The sequence below is a fragment of the Balaenoptera musculus genome, chromosome 10, assembly GCF_009873245.2.
Source record: "Balaenoptera musculus isolate JJ_BM4_2016_0621 chromosome 10, mBalMus1.pri.v3, whole genome shotgun sequence".
Lineage (NCBI taxonomy): Eukaryota > Metazoa > Chordata > Mammalia > Artiodactyla > Balaenopteridae > Balaenoptera > Balaenoptera musculus.
The window spans coordinates 75,307,836-75,328,428 of NC_045794.1; positions in this window are offsets into that span (position 1 = coordinate 75,307,836).

Consider the following 20,593-nt stretch of genomic DNA (forward strand, 5'->3'; position numbering starts at 1 on the left):
AATGGAATGAAATTATTTTAAGTGTGGTCTGTGAAAATAAATGAGTAGTCATTCGGATTCTTACTTGCCTTGGGCTGTTTGTGCAAGTTCAAGTACTATGCTGTGGAGGTCTTCTATGTATTTTGAACGTATTTCTAAAGTGTCCTGGAAGAAAGCCATGGTTTTATATGAAAAGCATGTCATTTATTACTTTCCTTACTCATAGTTTAAAACCTTTCTTGTTGTCTACCAGTTGTGTGTGTGTTTTTTTAAATAAAACACATAGATATTAGAAGTTGATCACAATTTAATTTAACCTGTATATGAAAAATTTTATTTTCATAGGCTACACTTTTATATAATTCAGAACTTTGAAAATGGCAATAAAGTCTATGGCTCTTTCCAAATTCAGTAAATAGAAAGTGCAAATTCAAGGAAAGATATTTATTCAGCCAGTGGAAAGCTTTTTTGAGTTTTTGTAATTCCCTTGCTGGATGCTGTCAGTTCTCAGTGTGTGTCTCTATGTTTTGACTTGTATCTTTATGTCCTGGCCCCCAGGCTGTTACCAGGTAGAAACTTGAAATCAACATCTGTGAAACATGAGAGGATAACCCTCCCATCCTCCACCCTCCCTCCCTCCCTCCCTCCTCTAGCCATCTAAGTGCACAATTCTACAGTAAATATACTTTTGCCTTGATGAAATGTGAAGAAATTAAAATTTTGAGTGTGCATCTAAAGAAGGGAGGAAGGGTACTATCACATGCTATTTTGTCTTATTTTCCAAGCCCAGTCTCCATAATTTTAACACCTTACCCCACTCCTTTTCTCCTTGGCATTTAATAAACCCATGCCCAGTTAGTCTGATGGTTTAGGAAAAGGCAAATATTTTCCCTGGACATTGGTGCAAAATCCATGATCCCCTTACCTGGAATCAATTAACTTTTCCACTTGAACTCCTCTTACATTTATCTCATTCTTATAACATGCAATCACTTCTTCATATTATGGTTTTTTATGTACATCTCTTACCCCAAGGAATAAAGTACATCCTCTTCATATTTGTAAGAGTCTCCACACTCAGCACAAAGTATATAGTAAATTCTCAAGAAACACTTGATGAATGACTATTACATGAAGATAGATCATTAGCTATGGATCATACCATGATTATTGTTTTGCTCAGGTCTGGTTTGCTCCTTATCAAAACCCAATCCACTACAGTGCTATAGTGTATATGATGAATAACAGTAGTGATTGTTACCAGAGAGAGAGAGAGAGAAAGAGGGAAGGGGGATTTGGAGAAGAAGAAGAAGGAGAAGAAGGAGAAGAAGAAGAGGAAGAAGAAGGAGAAGAAGTAGGACAGGAGGAGAAGAAGACACATTATCTTGATATGTAGATCATCTTACTTTTATAAAGCAGAACCATTCTGGCTAAGTTTCACATCCAGGTTCTTCCCTCTGATAGTAAGCAGTATGAACTCAGCATTCTTACCCTCTCTGAGTCTCAGTTCCCATATCTGTAAAATACATAAAAAGTATTACCTAATACATAATGTTGAAATAAAGATGAAATGAGGCAAAAGGTATAAGGCACATAATTCAGAGCATGGCTGGGATAAATTAAGCTCCCTGTAAATGTTAGTCTTTATTGTTTTCTGATGTATACCATAGCAATCCTTTGAGTGGGGCAAGGGAAATCATTTTTACTCTTTCCAGTTTATAGATGAGAAAACTGAAGTCCAATGATCCGCCCAAGCTCACAGAGCTAGTAAGAAGCCCAACAGAAATGAATACCCAAACCTTCTCATACCTAATCTAGTTTACCATTACTATACTGCATTTTAAGAAAGATCAAACTCTTAAGTTATAGGAAATCAAAAATAAAAATTCTTGGGTAACATGTCTTTGCAGACTAGTTTAAAAACTGTGACCAAGTTTTACAATTCTTTTTAAACTTTATCTTTGTGCAGGAAAAAATATTTCTATCTTTTAAGTTTTAGTAAGAACCTCACCTCCAAAATCCCAAGGATTTTACTGAATATCATTTTATTTAAAATTTGTACCTTTAATCAGATGTTGTTACATATGTTGTCATAACCACTTTTAGATGGAAGAAATTAAGTCACAACAAAGTCATATACAGCAAGGCAAAAAGAAGCCATAAGGACCATCATCAGAATCCTAGGTCTCTTGCAATCAAATGGGAAATGAAACAGTTTTGAGGCTAGAAGCCACGCTTGTGTAAAGGAGGCTGAAATTTATCCTGGCTTGGAATGTTTGGGGGTAGGGTTCACTGAAATCTTGGCTGCTGTATAGATATTTGAAATATTCAAATACAGAGCAGATACCAAATCTGCTGTTAAAACCACTTAAACTGTGATTTCTAGTGACAAGCCACTAGTTAACAGGGTGACTATATTCTGCATGTGGTCAAAGTTCATTTCAAGGCTAGTCACTCTTTCTCACCGACATCAAGTACAAGTGATTTAAATTGTACCTGCATACTAAGATGTAAAGAATGCCAGAGCTTAGGAAGGTCTCCTTCTGACACCCTTTTATTTTCAAAGAGGTCTGGAAGCAAGTGATTATCTTCACAAACCTGATGTGACTGCTTTATTCTCAGACTGACTCTTCAAAGTAAGGTCAGCAGCTGGAATGGGTTGTTGGGCTCTTTCTTTTGCCACCCTAGACAGATTTTCTTCTTTAGCCAAGAAAGAAGGCTAGGGTGGAATTCAGGGTGGCCTAGAATGCAGGTTTGAAACAAAATTGGTAGTAGAAAATGATTACCTTGGCCATCTTCTTTCTTTCCCATATGCCTCTACTCCCCCAACCTATCGCCACTGTGTTCAGTGTCCTTGTGCCTTGCATAAGTAACTTAACCTTCTGTTTTTCAGGTTTCTAATCTATAAAATGTGTCTAAACATAGTACTACCTACATTATAGGTTTGTGGTAAGGTTTAGAAAAAGATTAATACATAAAGCATCTAGAACTGCACCTGACACATCTCAAACAATATATAAGTGTTTGTCGTTGCTTCTGCTGCTGCCACTCTTGTGGGCATGATTGTTACAAAACCTTTCCTTGGACACTCCAGTCCAGTAATCAGACTGCACCCCTGTCCTAGCCTAAGGTGTTGTCTACCTAGCAACGCAAAATATCACCTAAACTTTGATATAGTTGGGAAAACAGGGACTTTGCAGTTAGATAAGCTTGGGTTTAAACCTCTACTTTGTACTTGTATAATAACTGTCTGGCTTTCTTCATGCATGACGTTTTACTGGGTTCCAAGCACTGCTGAAATCCATTCATAGACTTTAGAAGGATCCAGAGACTCCAGGTAAAGAACCTCTACTCTGAACAATGAAGGAGAAGTGGGAATAGAAACAAGGACAGGGTAAGGTATGAATTAAGATAAAGGTATGGAGATACGTGCCTCTCTTGCATGACAAGGAGGCATTCAGTTCCTTAATTCTCTGACTCTTGAATGTTCAGGAGCATCTATTTTGTCAAGTGCAGTCAAGAGATTTATTACTCTTTTCACAGAATTGATCAGTAGGTTGTACTGGGACACCAAGCCAAGGTTTATCGAATATCTAGTAACCTATCAAGCAATCAATCAATCAGCAAATATTGACTGATGAACCACTATGGAAGAAAATGTTAATACTAGGTCCTGTGGAGGATACTAATAAACAGAAAATATAAGTGAAGGGCACGACCTCCAAGGACTTACACTGCAGTAAGGAGATAGGGCATAAGCTATATATAGAGAGAGAATAACATTTTAGAGTTGTAGTACCGTAAAACTTATAATGTATTATACAGTTATAACTCCTGGCCAAAATAAAGTATGATGGAATTAAAAATAATTGTCTTAGCAAGTCAGAAGAGGAACAGGGGAGAGATCACCTTACACATGGGTGGTTAGCTAAGTGTTTATGCAAAACAAGGTACAGTTTGAGCTGAATCCTGAAGGATAAAAAGAGCGTGAAAATAGAGGGACAGCTTTTTTAGACTGGCAGAACAGCACTATCAAAACCTTGGCAATGAGAAAGCAAGAGATAATAAATAAATAAATTTGTCTTAAAAGGACACTTTTCAAAGAAGCCGTGAGCTCTTTTCTCATCCTTGAATGTTCAACAACTACAGTGGTGTCTGACATGTGGATATCACACAATAAATAAATGTTCCATGTTTATGATAATAACTAAAGGGAGATAAGGAAAGAAATGAGGGTAGAGTATGACTGTGGAAGGACTTGAAAGTCTCCCCTGGGGCACTTATTTACTCATTCATTTGTTCAGCAAATATTCATTTGATGATTAATATGTGCCAATTTCCTGTGCTAGCATCTGGATGTCATCAAAGGTACTTGAATGAGGTAATAACATGATACAATTTTATTTTAACAAATCAAATCTAGCAAGTATATGCAGGGTGGTGGAACTGGAATCAAGGAAATTAGGAGGCTATTGCTTTAGTCTTGAAGTATTAATACCTTAGTAACAAGAAGATGATCATGGCCAAAAATTGGGCCCTCAGGAAATTGCTCAGGAAGCTGATGTGATATATTAAAGATAAATGTTTAGCGCACCTATTCTGTGCCAGGCACTGTGGTGTGTTCTTGAAATTCATTATCTCAATTGATACTTATGTTAACCTTATCAGTTATGCACTATCATAATTAATTTTCGTAATCAATTTTAAAAGCCTGGAACTAAGGCTTGAAGAAGCTCTGTACTCCACCCACTGGTCTCTTTACCACTCCAACCAGCTGCTTTTGTCATGTAAGCAATGGCAGGAAAATAGTTAACTTCTTTGCTTGCATCTTTATCTCCAAGGAGAACATTGTTTAAATGGAAAAGAGCAGCAAACAGAGATGATTAATTAAAGCTCTTGATGTCTGCAAAAGTCATAAGAAATTAACTATTTTATGTGAGTTCAACTTTTAAGGCACTAAAATAATCAGTCATCTTGATAGTGACTCTAGTGTGAATAATTATGGAGCAATCATGCAATCTAAATTATGGAATGAAAAAAAGAAAGGAAGGATTTACACAGAAGCTTTCTCTGTGAATTCTCACATGGGAAAAGCCCTTGGGTTGCATGAAGGCTTGCTTCCCACCTTGAGTGATGGAAGAAATGTTGACATTTTACAGACAAGACCACCTTTGGAGATGTGCCTATCGAAAGTGAGTGGAAACTACAAAAGAAAGAGATAAAAGCCAGACGTTATCTGAAAGACCACCTCCTAGCCGTGCTCCTGCCTGTTTACTTATTAGTTAACTAGTGCTGCTGGAAATGAAACCTGCCACCACAAACCCACCAAAGTTTGGTAATGCTATACTTCCTTCTCAAATGAAGAAAAACATTCTGTGTGAAGATGAAAGTTGAAGCCAAGCAGAAGATGAGCTAGACCACAATAATGTCCAATGCCTGAATTGTGAGTTGAGCACACACACCCTGAGGCCAGAATGCTCAGGTTTGATTCTTGGCTCTGCCACTGATTATGTGTGTGACCTCAGGCAGTTTCCCCATTAACGATTGCACCTTATTACACAGGAATAATAATCACACCTTATTACACAGAAGGATAAAATGAGTCTGTATTTGCAAAGGGTTTAGAACAGAACCTGTCCTATGTCAAGTAACGCAAATTTTAGAACAAACTGAGAATTTTAAGAGATTATTTGCTTCTTCGTCTTGCCTTTTATTCATACTCTCACCTGAAAGTTATGTCCTGTTTAGTTTGGAGCATGCAAATGCAGGCCATGTCTGTGCAGTGTACTTACTGCAGGGCACCTATTTGGTCTGTAAATATTCTCCTTTCAGTTTACCCTGTATCCTAGGAAAAAATAAATGCTCCACCACAGAATACAGTCCTCCAGAATTTAAGTAGGCAAATGAATGAAAAGTTCGATTCTAATGTCCGTACTGTAAAATAATGGCTTTGTTTAGGAAATTTTTCTGAGATAGTTATAGCCCCCTGAGAATTATTTGACTTGATTCAAGTTGTCCCTTCAATAGCAATAATTCATCCTTTGTAGTTTTTTCTTGTTTATTTCTTTAATAATTCATGAGATGAAAGTTTTGATGCAGATAGATATTAACATGACAACAAAGTGAACCATGTTTTCCCATTTAAATCACATGAGTGTTTTTATTTTTGGAAACAAGCCTCTATTTTGAATAAAACCACTTTAACTTCTTGAAGAAATATTACTGCTTAGAAATAATTTATGTGCCCATTTTTTTGTAGAATGATGTCTGAGCATATTATTTATAAAAGCATTAAATCACCAATGTGTGAGCTTACTTTATAATTATGAGTCTCTGGGGAAAAGACAGAAAATGGAGGCATGATCACATATGGTACTTCAGGTTTAAATTCTCTTTGGGGCTTTCTTCATCAAAAGGTTGGCTTCTCATGAAACATCTTCATTCCTTGAGGCCAGTTTCAATAATTTCTCTGGCATTCCTCATGGTCTGAGACAATACAAAATCCAACTAGAAATTAAGTATTTAATTCTTCCCATAGGCCAAGAATCATACAAGTTGGTGCTATCAAGACAGCTCTTAAAGATTTGTTACCTTCTGAATGATAAGAACATTATGTGCTTGTCTGAGAAGAGTAAAACCACGTAGTGAAAGCTGCTGAGAGATTACAGGAAATACTGGGAAGATTTTTTTTTGTTTTTAATCCATGTAGTTGCAAACCCCCCTGGTTGCCAGCTGGCAATTAAAACGTAATGGCACCAACATTACATTAACAAGTACTTAATGATGCCGTTGCAAACCTAGTGGTGTCAAGGGCTTTTTCTGGTATGTTTTCATTGTAGTAAAAATATACATAACATATATTTTATCATTTTACATTTTGTGTTCAATTTAGCGTCATTAAGTACATTTACAATGTTGTGCAACCATCACTACTATCCATTTCCAGAACTTTTTCATCATCTCAAACAGAAACTCTGTACCCATTTAACAACTCCACATTTCCTTCTCCCCTCAGTCCTCGGTAACCTCTACTTTGCTGTCTCCATGAATTTGCCTATTCTAGATACCTCACATAAAGTGGAATCATACAACAAAATTTTAATTTAGGGAAAAAAATAAGCTTTCTTTTTTTTTTTTTTTTTTAAGCTTTAAAAAAAAAAGAATGGGGCTTCCCTGGTGGCGCAGTGGGTGAGAATCTGCCTGCCAATGCAGGGGACACGGGTTCGAGCCCTGGTCTGGGAAGATCCCACATGCCACGGAGCAACTAGGCCCGTGAGCCACAATTGCTGAGCCTGCGCGTCTGGAGCCTGTGCTCCGCAACAGGAGAGGCCGCGATAGTGAGAGGCCCGCGCACCGCGATGAAGAGTGGCCCCCGCTTACCACAACTAGAGAAAGCCCTCGCACAGAAACGAAGACCCAACACAGCCATAAATAAATAAATTAATTAAAAAAAAAAAAAAAAAAGAATGTATTTAAGTGGAGGGAGAGTGGAATGCAAAGAAACTATCAGGGACAATGAAAGAGCTAGAACCACGTTGCTCCAAGGGAAGGGTTTCTTCCAGGAGGAAAACCCTGGCCTCAGTCATTAAACCTGATAGATGGGCCTGGGAGCTTGCTCTGTTTATGTCAAAGATGTAATTTGAAGGCACCTAACATTCTTTATTAAAATCAGCACCAAACAAAAATGTAACAATTAAGATATATTAATTTTCTGTAGAAAATAATTCACCAAGGAAACTTTCTTATCACCAAATGTTTGTTTATAAACATTGAGAATATAATTTTCAGGCCAGCTAATGCATTTGGAATGAGGGTATTGACACTTCTTACTGGTAGGCATTTATTTTCAGTTCTTTGCTCAGTGCTGGTAACTGAGCTATAGTAAGTATGTGTGTCTTGTCACAGCAGTTTTGTGAAATAAGGAACAAAAGGGTATGTTTTGTGACTATAAAATACACTTAAACTAACGTGGCATAGCCAAATAAAACCTTTAATCTTGATCTTACGAGAAATACTTTCTGAACCAACTAGCTATTTTTATGAAAGTACTAAAGACAATATCTTCCTGAAAGAATAGCATCTACTTCTATAAAGTGCTTTTAATATTTCTTTTAAAAATATTGAGTATGTTAAAATTAAAAACAAACTTCTTAAATGTTTAATTCCAAACAACAGAAATAATTTAAGCAATGTGCAAAGATTTTTAGAAAAAAATATCAGTACCAGACAAAAGCTACCCTGGGAGAAGTGAAGTTACTTTTATCCATAATTTAAAAATCAAAATTCAGTTCCCTCCAAATTTAATTTATACTAAGGCATCCTAGATGTGGGTGCCAGAATGAAAGTTCCATCAAAGCGGGGATATTTGCCCTTTGTTTCACTGCTATATTTCTTGTGCTTAAACAAGGATGGCACGTGGTTGGCCAAGGTAAATAGTTGTTGAGTACTAGCCCTCTAGGGTCTGAGGGTCCCCAACTTCAGGGCATACAACATTCAATTCTTCCATGTTACATCCCTTAAACACCTAGAAGAATCTTTCTTCACTGGTAAAGACCTCTTAGATTGGCACAGGATCAAGTCCAAGTTCCTCCTTCAGACTGGTAATTTTGGAGATAGTCCTTCCAGCTGTCCCTGCCGCATTCCAGAGTTCAGACTTCACCATCCCTAATTGCTCTTTAAAGCACCACAAATGATCCCCAGGTACCCACACATAGAATTGCAAAACCTCATCTGTCTAAACTTCCTTATGTGCCTCTTTACTTCCATTTCCGTATCCCAGGTTTTTTTAACCCTGCATCCTTTCACTCACAACTGTCATTTCCCCCATAACTCAGTGATCTTCAAAATTCGTTAAGTTGATTACCAACATCATAACTTTTTATCTTCTCTGTCTTACCTAATGATTATTAGTTTTACTTCATAATTATTTACTTAATGACTATTATTCTAAATAAAGTCTGAAAGACCATATCTCTATATAGTAGTTATATTTCCTATTATATGTTTAAATAAATAATTATAATAATAAAACTGTTTATCAATGAACCCCCTAAAATTGCATTGCCTACTATCAATGAGAGAGGTTTTACTTTTTGGAAAATATTTAATAATCCTTAACCCAATACTCTTAAAACCAAATTCCAATATTTTATATTTGACAATGTTAATAATGATTAATCCATAATAGATATCAGGCATGTAGATATTTGAGGGCTTCCTATCTGATGCCCCTTTATTTTGTTGGGGTCAGGTCAGAAACATATCCCTAGTTCTCCATGTCTGTGAGGTCATTCAAACCTCTTTCCCAAGTGTCACAGAGATTCCCAATAACAGCAATCTAAAGGCTACACTACTCTTATTTTCTTTGTGTTAAATCTACTCTGTATGGATCCTGGGCTGGTTACCCATAATGCTTTTGCTGGGTGAAGTTACCTGGAACAACAATATCTAGACCAAATCTCACAGACCTTCTAACGCCCTATCAATCCAGCGTTAGATCTTCCCTAATAGATTCCCTTATTATTGCCTTATCCTATTTCCAGACTTGCCCCTCAGTATTTTCTTTGACAGTTAAGACTCTTACATATACATATACTCAGAGATGCCTTAGGTCAGGTTCATCAGAAAGTAGATCCTGAGACAAAGCTTTCTTGCAGGAGGTTGATTGTAAAAAGCTCTCAGAAACAACCCTTGTAAGGGAGAGAGGGAAGCAGGGTTAGACAGAAGGAGAAGTTGAACTGTGTTGAGGTCACAGCTACAACCTTGGTGAATCCAGTGGAAAGCTCTGAAGCTGAGTGGACTTTAGACTTGACTCGAATTCAGCAAGACAGCTGAACTCCTATACCCCAACATCAGCCAGATACAGTGTGTGAGTTGCCTCTGAGAAGGGACTTAACCTTGTGCAATGTAGCTCCCTTCACCAAGGGACCATGATGTGAACTGTCAGATGACAAAAATTCTGGTAGCTAGAGAAATAATTGCCTCAATACTGAAGAGGAGATCTAAGCAATGACCCACATCCACCACAAGAGCTTCCTATCCTATAGTATAGGAAACCACAAACCAAATTTTTATATGAATCAAGTTCACAGTATTTTCCATTATTTTGAAAATGCCTTTGTAATTGTTTATCTCACTAAACTATGAGTCGGTTGAAGGTCAGGGCCAAGACTTTTCCACTTTTAATTCCTGACATCTGGCACAATAGGTATATAGTTGCTCAAAGATTGTTAAAACATTGAAACTAAAAAACTGGACATTTGACACAAGTCCATAAGCAAGCAAATTACAACAGGTTAATAATACAGTTGACCCTTGAAAAACGCTGGTGTTAGTGGGCCCTCCATATACTTGGATCCTCTGTACACACAGTCCTTTTACATCTTTGGATTCAATGAACCACAGACAGTGTGGTTCTGTAATATGTATTTATTGAAAAAAAAAATCCATGTATAAGTGGACCCTCCAAGTTCAAACCTGTGTTGTTCAAGGGACAACTGTATATAAAAATCACAAATTAAGCTAACAGACTTATACATGACTTTATATATTAGAGCATTTTGTTATAAAAGTATGATGAATTGTAATCTAACCCAGGGGTTTCAAACACACTAGCACTTGAGGGTTGAGGAAAGAAATGGCTGATTCTTCCCCAAACCTCCTCTGCAACTAGAACAATACTGATATTTTATGTCCACATCACCCCATCACTGAAAAGAAGTCCATAAAAAGCTAATAGTTCTCAACAGTTATTTCACACAATATCTATGAAAAAGACACAGTGTTCTAGTCTGTAAAGGCTGCTATAATGAAATATCAGAGACTTATAAACCACAGATATTTATTTTTCACTGTTCTGGTGGCTGGGATGTCCAGCATCAAGGTTCCGGAGATCCTGTATCTGGTGAGAGTGTGCTTCCTGGTTCATAGAGGGTTGTGTTTTTGCTATAACCTACATGGCAGAAGGGGCAAGGGATCTTCTCTGGGGCCTCTTTTATAAGAGAACATATATACGGAATCTAAAAAAAAAAAAAAAAAAGGTCATGAAGAACCTAGGGGTAAGACGGGAATAAAGACACAGACCTACTAGAGAATGGACTTGAGGATATGGGGAGGGGGAAGGGTAAGCTGTGACAAAGTGAGAGAGTGGCATGGACATATATACACTACCAAACGTAAAATGCATGGCTGGTGGGAAGCAGCCTCATAACACAGGGAGATCAGCTCGGTGGTTTGTGACCACCTAGAGGGGTGGGATGGGGAGGGTGGGAGGGAGGGAGATGCAAGAGGGAAGAGATATGGGAACATATGTGTATGTGTAGCTGATTCACTTTGTTATAAGGCAGAAACTGGCACACCATTGTATAGCAATTATACTCCAATAAAGATGTTAAAAAAATAAAATAAAATAAAATAAATAAAAAAATTAAAAACATAAAAAGTAAAAACATAAAAAGTAAAAAATAAGAGCACTAATCCCAATCATGAGGGCTTCACCCTCATGAACTAATCACCTCTCAGAGGCCCCACCTCCTAACACCATCACATTGGGGATTAGATTTCAATATATGAATTTCGAAGGGCTGTAAACATTGAATCTATAATATACTACTTTACTACAATTTCTCATATTTACAAACAGCTCTAAAGTAAAATAATTACAAGAATATTCAAATTAGATATGTCATGTCATTTTTAAAAAATTTGGCTATTCATAAGATTCAAAAACATCTTTTAAAAATTTTGTTTATTTTCCTAAGATGAAGTTAAGGCTACGGATTTTAGATCTTTCTTCTTTTGTAATACATGCACTTAATGCTATAAATTTTTTCCTACCACTGCTTTTTTACTGCATTCCACAAATTTGATAAGCTGTCTTTACATTTTCATTCACTTCAAGTATTTTCAAAAAATTCTCTTCAAACATTTGTCTTCTTTTACCTAAAAGTTATTTAGAAGTGTGTTGTCTAACTTCAAATATTTGGGAATTTGCCAGCTATCTTTCTGTTTGATTTGTTATTATAATTCCTTTGGGTCTGAGAGCATACTATGTGTGTTTTCTATTCTATTAAGTTTGTAAAGGCACATTTTACATCCCAGAGTGTGGTCAATCTTGGTGAATGTTCTATGTGAGCTTGAGAAGGATGTGTACCCTGCTGTTGTTGGATGGAATAGTCCATAAATATCAATTTGTTCAAATTGATTAAATTTGGTTAAATATATCCTGATTTTCTGTCTGATGATCTATCAGTTGCTGAAAGAACAGTGTTGAAGGCTCCTACTATAGTAGTGAATTTGTCTGTTTCTCCCTTCAGTTTTATCAGTTTTTGTCTCATTTTTTGGGACACTCTATTGTTAGGAACACACATTTAAGAGAAATTAAAATTGACTCTTTTATCATTATGTAATGCCCATTTATCCATGATAAATTTCCTTGTTCTGAAGTATGCTTTGTTTGAAATTAATACAACTACTTCAGTTTTCATTTGATTATTGTTAGCATAATGTCCATTGCTCTATCCCTTTTAACCAATCTGAGATTTTATTTTTAAAGTTGGTTTCCATCAGACAACATAAATTGAGTCTTGCTTTTTTATCTACTCTGACAATCTTTGAATTTTAATTGGTGCTTTGACTACTCACATTGAGAGTAATTCTTGATATAGTTGGATTAATATCTAACATGTTTGTAACTTTGTTCTATTTGTTGAATTTGGTTTTTTCTTTTCCCTTTTCCGCCTTGTCTGGCTGCTAAATGAACATCTCATATGATTCCCTTTTACTTCACATCTTAGCACATAAATTAGTTTTTAAAAATGTAGTGTTTGCCTTAGATTTTCCAATATACATTTTTAATTAATCCAATTGTTATTAAAATGATACTATATCATTTAGTAGATCTTTGTTACAGAGAGCACTCTGGGTGTGTTACACAATGATTATACAGCTCCTCCCCATTCCGGAGCTCTGAGGCGATCTTCCTCCGGTCTTCAATTGAAACCTGGTAGAGTTTCTAGAGGTAAAACCCAAGAAGTTTGGGGTTCCCCTAAGACCTCAGAACCTAAGAGTTTCTCATTTTCATGCTAAACCACAAAATTACCATTTAAGTGTTTCTACCAGTTTATGGCTACCTCAGCTTCTGCTCCAGTTAGCAGATTCCAACTATGAGTCTCTGAATTCAACTGTCTAGCCAGTATAGTGTTTTGCCCTGAAACCTCCATTTTCTGACGAGTTCAAGAAAAGTCATTGATATTTGTGGTTTGTGGGTTTTTTTGTTTTCGTTTTTAAATTGTAACAGCAGTTACTTCCAAGCTCTTCACATATTATTGCTGCAATTGGAAATGTCTTAGTTCTTTTAGGTCAGTGACATTTGTCTTTCTAGCTTCTAAAATTCTATTGCTGTAATCTTATTTTTTCTTTTCATTGTCCTTTTTGATGTTAAGACCTTTTTTTGACATTTTTATGGAATTTGGTGAAGAAGTAGAGGTTAATACATTTGTTCAATTTCCCACACAATTAGTTAAACTCTACCATTATATTCCCTCAGAACTCCATGAGACATAGTTTCCTCAGCTAGGTCAATATCTATATTGGCTCCTAGAATCATTATTTTGTTCACTTTTATATCTTCAAGGCCAAAACAGTACTTGGTAAGTAATAGGTACCTCAAAAATATGTGCTAAGTAGATGGGTAGATGAATGAATGACTGAATGAATGAATGGTCACTTAAATTACTGGAGTTGCAGGTATGCTGAGAAGGGTCTTCTCTTCAAACCACCTCATCATTGGTCTGCTTAGGCTGGAAGTTCCTTTGGAGTTTCATAGATGTCAGTCTGTAAGCATTTTCTTCTTTCTGGAGTTGTGTGTTAATGTTGAATGACTCTGGGAGAAATGACAGAAAAGCCAATATCACCTAACATTATGGTAGAAAATTTGCATGAACCTAAACAAAATTGTTTGAAGACTGTCAAAACTTGCAGAACTCACATATTTGTGTTGGTAAGATACTTTTCTTTGTAATACCTTGAGAGGAAAATAAAATATCTTTAATATTAAGTCTTTTTCTTTATCACAATTATATCTGCATATATTTATTTAAATGCTGAATTATTACTTTTACTGAAGAATTTCCATGTATCATTTGTTAGTCTAATGCCTGGCACATAGGTAGTTTTTAATAAATAATAGTTTCTAATTGATCAAACAAATTGAATGAATTCATTCACACACTGGGTTGAGGGATGTGTGTTTATTATAGAATTCTGCTCTACAGTAGAAGTCAGCAAATTTTTTCTAGGTAAAGGACCAGGTATTAAATATTTTTGGTTTGTGAGCCATAAATCCCTGTTATAAATATTTAGCTCTGGCATTGTAGAGCAAAAGCAGCTATAGACATATGTAAATGAATAGGCATGACTGCGTGCAAATAAAACTTTATTTACAAAACTAGGAAGTGGGCTGGATTTGAGCCATGCACCCTGGCTTGGCAAACCCTACACTAGAGTCCAGGCATTTGACCTGTACTCTGTAATTTTTTATTCCTCTTTCTACTGAACATTCCCTCTGGTATGTCCCATAGGCCCCTCAATCTCAGCATGTTGAAAACTGAGTTTATCATTATTCACCAACTTAAGTGTTCCCTGTGTATTTTCTACCTCAGGAAATGCCAAAACCTTCTCCCCAACTAATCAACAGTCTAAGATTGCCTATCTCCACTTCCCTTAGTTGTTCTGGGGTTTTATCTTGTTCCTTCGTCTGGAACATATTCCTTTGTTGTCTCATTTTGTTTAATAGAGACCAGTATCCCTTTCATTTTATAGGATAACATTTTAAAAAGTAACATACATGAAAAGAGGATTTGAAATCAGTTGTGTTTTTAAAGACATGTTATCATGGTTTCTTTTAAATTCCATCAGTGTATTTCTACAACAGTGCATATCTATGACTATATCTCTATTTGGAAATAGTATTAAAAGTCAAAATTTGAAAAGTTGTAAATGTCAAATCTAGAGCCAAATGGTCCTACTATATACCTTACCCCCATGATGAGTTTTGATTTTTATGTATGAAAACATAAAGAGAGGGAATATATTTATTTATGCACATGTAAAATTCTTATTTTTGAAATTTTTACAAGTTTTCATTGAGGGAATGTAAAAATTGATGGGTTAAGATATTTTATAATACTGTTTTGAGCATAATATATATATTATTTAAACTATTAACTCAAGATTTCCATATTTCTTACCAATTGGTTGTCTTTTTTTCCCTCATTGCTTTATTTTGTAAGTAATTATTGACCAAACCTAGTTGTTCTCTAAAAGAAATTCATTTCCCCATAATGTTTGTGTGGACTCTGGGGCTATGAATCATGGAGACACATAATTTATGTATTTGTAGGGATACATTAATGCATTTTTTTACTTGAAATTACATTTAAACCCTGAATATAACAGTAAATATTACTCAGCTGCTTTTTTTAACATACAAAGTTTGTAAAGTAAGGCTTTTAAAGCGTGCAATTCATGTTAAAAGACCTAAAACACCCATCGGCCTGATCTGGAGTGAGAAGTCTCTGGAGTCAGGGGAACATCTATATCCAAATTTCAGTTCTTCAGAAATAGCTATAAATCTGTGAAAACAACGTCTCTTATTTATTAATACCACCTTTATTTACACTGTATGTGTTTTTCCTGGAAGATTACTCAAAATTTTGCAAGTTAGTCTGTGAATGAATACATAAGAAAATATTTATCACTAATCACATGCATTCACTCACTTCCGGGAATTTCCATTTCATAGAAGAGTGTGTTCCAGATGTGTTTTATAAGTTGCTTCTCCTAGAGACATTGGTAGAGAAAGAAAACTCAGATCCTTAAATTGCCATCCCAGAACTCCACGTTTTGTCTGACAGCAGAAGCAGTGGTCTTAGGGGGCAGAAGCCCTTTGAAATTCTTTTCAAATTTTAGCCTCCAGGCAGCAAGGAGAGGCAATGGTGGCCAGGGAAGGGTGAGTGAGCAAAAGAAAATGTGATCTCAGGATCCAGAATTCTGGGTCAATGCATGGCCAAACGTCTTCCACAAACTGGTTTTTAAGAAGCAGTGAAAAAACTCATGCACAGATGAACTTCTGTAAAGTTCTGATGCATTACTATAAATTGCTATGAAAAGACCAAGATTTATTAATATAATGTACAGTTTCCTAATGCTATCCCACCTGAAGCCCATGGCACTTTATGTCCTCTGGTTGGTGTTGGTTCCTTTCCAGGTAGAACCCAAATAAAAGGTCCAATTTCAACTCAGTGGAAAGAGCAGCTCTACTTCAAAAGGTCAATTTATGTCCTAAAGACCATAATTCACCTGAACTATTATTAGCCATTTTTACTAGTTTCTAAAATAGAACAAGTTCTTCTTACTGTTAGATTTTTTTCACAAAAGGTTTTGGTTTAGTGCTAGATTAAAAGGTAGATTTAAGTGGACATGATACATTGTTTTAGAGTTCTTTTGCTTTGGAGTAATCTGTATTTTGGTAACCAGTTTTTACTGACAGAGCCACAGAACGACAATGTGGTTTAAAATTGCCTATGAAGCACAATGTGTTCATGAAAAAATGTTATAGAAATGCTCTGTCTTTGCCATTTTATTCAGTGTCCCCAAAAGCGGTCATGTCACTGAGGTGAGAGGGTTGACTCTTCCATACTCTTTTCACCAAAATCTCCTATATAGTATTTCTCAAAGTATATTAGTGGCAAGTAACCCATTTACATCAAGATATCTTTCTTGCCACTCCTGCACAACTGGAATTCATGCCACCTCACCTTCTAACCCAGCCCTTACATCTCAGACTTCGGCTCAGTCCTTCTCCAGTTAGGAACAGGGAGAGTGTGTTGTGGGGAAGAAAGGTTTGCATTAGTGCTCTGTTGCTGCTGTAACAAATTACCACAAATAGAGTGGCTTGAAACAACACAAATTTATTATCTTATGGTTCTGGAGGTCAGAAATCTGAAATGGTCTCACTGGTCTAAAATGAAGATACCAGTGGGGCCACATTCCTTTTTGGAGACTCTAGGTTAGAATAGAAAAATGAGAACATTTGTGCTGTGCCTGGCATTGTGCTCAACTAGATGGAACTAAATGACTCTCAGTTTATAGGCACTGGGGAGTGCTTCTCTATTCATTTGGCATCCTTCCATTTTTATTCCAAAACTGTGAGTGGCAGCAATTACTGGTAGGTGGGTTTGCCCTCAGTAGACCTCAAATTTTCCTTCAGTGGTCTATTCTAATGTCTTGAGTGGGGTTGAGGGTGGATAAAAAGAACAGAGAGCATTCCCAAATCTATTTGGCCATTAACCTAAGCCACGTTTTCCAATATAGGTTTCACTGGCAATAAAGTTGACATATTCATCCTATCACTTTATCTGCTATATACAAGATGAATTTTATTTGTGACTCCCTAAAAATTCAGTATCCCTTCTATACAGTAGTTCTGGATTTACTCATATCACCAGTTTGGACTCAAACACAGATCTGACACCAAAGGTCTTATTCTTAACCATTTATCATCTTTGCCTACATGCTACAATTATTGATATTTTAAAGTTTAAATAATTTCATTAGCCATATCTCACACATAAAAGATGTTCAATAATTGTGAGATTTTCTCCCACTGCTTTATGAGTAGAAGGAGAATCAAGTAAAGTAGAAATTTTTAAGTATTGTATAAGGTAATTTTTACATTAATCAGCTCTCAACATGTAGGGCAAATAATTTTCAATCTAATAGTTGGTTGTTTTTTCACTCATTGATTGGTCTCTTCATTCATACATTCAATTAGTTTTTACTTTTTAGAGAGAAATGTAAGGTAAAATGAGTAAGCCCAAATTTAGTTTTGAGCATAGGATTCATGTTTTTAAATGAACAATATAGAAGAATGAAATTCAACAGTTTCCCTGTAACTCTCACAGCTAATATTTCTTTTTTTTCCTGATATAGAATAACATAACCAAAGAAGATGAACTGCCTGGAACTTATAATAAATAATACTAATTCAGCTGTGTAGCCATAATTTTTGCTTTTGTGACCCCAGCATGAATTCATCCTTGTATCTTCTGACAGTAACATAACCTCGGCATACCTCTAACAGACAGTCTGAATATCACATCCCCTATAATAATTATAGGAAATGTTAAGACAGATTTTTACTTGATTTAAAAAAATTGTGGACAGGATACTCTCCATTATTATTATGCTTCCATGGAAAAGCCAACTACTAACACTTACTAAACAACTAACAACAGATTTTCTCTGTTGCAGCTGGCGATAAGTTTTATAGATCAGTAGATATTTCTCAGGACATCAAATGCAGGATGAGATCAGTCTGTCTCTATGGGATTAGGCTGCAAAGCTATTGGTGTTTTTGAGGAAAAACAGTGACAGATGGTGTATCATTCACTTTTGTTGTTGGGCAGATTTATATAGGCATCGCACTACCACGTAGCTAATGTTAAAAGCAGAATTTCCACTTGTGAAAATATACACTGTTGCTTTAGGAAGTATGAATACCTGCTCTATCATCTTATACTCTAATAGTTAAGCAGAATGTGGAAATTTTACCCTTTTGGAAATACAATTTGGAAAGCCAGACTTCATTTGATTTTCTCAACTACAAAATTTTCTAAGGCTCTTTTGATACTTGCTTGAGACTGTGGTGATTTGCAATGTAAGATCAAGTATTAAATAAAAGACTAAACTCTGAAGTCAGAAAATCAGAGCTTGAGTTCTGGTTCATTCATTTGAAATGCATGACCTTGGGGAAATCATTCAACTTTTCTAATATTTATTTGTAAATAACATATATCAGTCTCAGACATTTATTATGAAATTTTATAGGTCATTTTCACTTCTAAATATAATATTTGGTACATAGTAATACTTATTCGCTATTATTATTACTTTATGTTAGTTAGGGTTTGAGCAGAAACAACACATTCAAAGTATCGAATTGAAAAGACTTTATAATGAAGGACATATACAGAGGCGTGTTCAGGCGGTAAAGAAAGTAGAGAGAATGGTTGATTATCCATAACAAGCAGACAGTTGCAAACAATGACCAGCCTGTAAGAAAGAGGGAAGGGACTGGTATTATCAGAATGCAGGGAAATCTGTAGGCTTAGGAGGCTGGGATCCCTGAATAAATGTGGCAGCAGAAGCAGAGTCACACAGCCACTGACACAATCACAGCTGGTGGGGAGGGATGTGAGGCAAATCAATTCTCCACTGCCCTACATATTACTCTCATATGTCAGATGCAGTGGAAGCCAGAGACTAAGGAAGCACCATAATGAGGTCCATAGAGGTCAGCCCTCTGGGGCACAGGACAGGGTAGAGATGGTAAATAGTGTAGCCAGCATGGCATTAGATTTGACAGTCTCCTCCTGAGGTCCCATATCTTCTCCTGTGTGAATTGTGACAATCTGGGCCTGCTTGCCAAGCAAACACTTGCTCTGTCTCATCCAGGATACAGCTGTGGCCTCCTTGGAGCCTCCACTGCTCTGGACGCCAGTTACTCTCTCTCAGCCACATGGACTTCTTCCTTCAAATCCAAGGGTCTTGAGGTCACAAGTCCAGAGAAGTTCCCTGTACTGGAAGCCTTCTCCTCCTGATCTCCTAATGGAAAACCATTGCCAAGGGCGCTTTGATGTGAAGACAAAGTGTAGGTGTAGCGGTGTTATTCTGTTGAGTCATTTCCAATATCGGTAACTCTGAGGAGCTAGACCACCACTACATTTTCCTCTCCCAAAGACACACTTTTGAACACAAGTAGTATTTAATCTTTTTCTGAATAGAAGAAGGTAAATTTATTAAATATAAGATACTTGTCAATAGTTGCCCTTTATATCAGTACATTTAATTTTGGAACTCCTTTCATGTGAAATAGTTGGTACTTTTAAACTGTTCCACAACAGTATTTCGGGGGAATAAGATACTGGCTTGGTGTGTGATTAAACAGAAAACATGTTTTCATAATGTCTTTTCTCTATTGCTTTAAAGTAGCTAGATATAATTTAAAGCAGAAGATTGAGGTAAATTTCTGACTCCACCAGCTCAGAGAGCTCACTTAACCTCAGTGGGTGGCCATGCTTTCATCTTTGACATTAGGATGTGAATATTTGCCCTGCTGTAGAGTAGAAATCACATAACAGATATGAGAATCTTTATGTAAATTATGGTTTATTTGAGAAAATAATTCTTTTTTCTTTTCTCTCTCTCTCTCTGTCTCTTTCTCTTTCTTTTTTTTTTTTTATGGCAACATGAACTCTGCTATCCTCTAACTCAGGGAAAGCCTAGGGTTTTGGTCAAGAGTTATATAATGACTAGCTCTGAGACTCTGAAGAACTCCCATGACACTAGACAGATAATAGATACTTTAAAGATATATTATTTTAAAAGCCTATTGAGGGGATTCCCTGGTGGCGCAGTGGTTGAGACTCTGCCTGCCATTGCAGGGGACACAGGTTCGAGCCCTGGTCTGGGAAGATCCCACATGCCGCGGAGCAACTGGGCCCGTGAGCCACAATCGCTGAGCCTGCGCGTCTGGAGCCTGTGCTCCGCAACA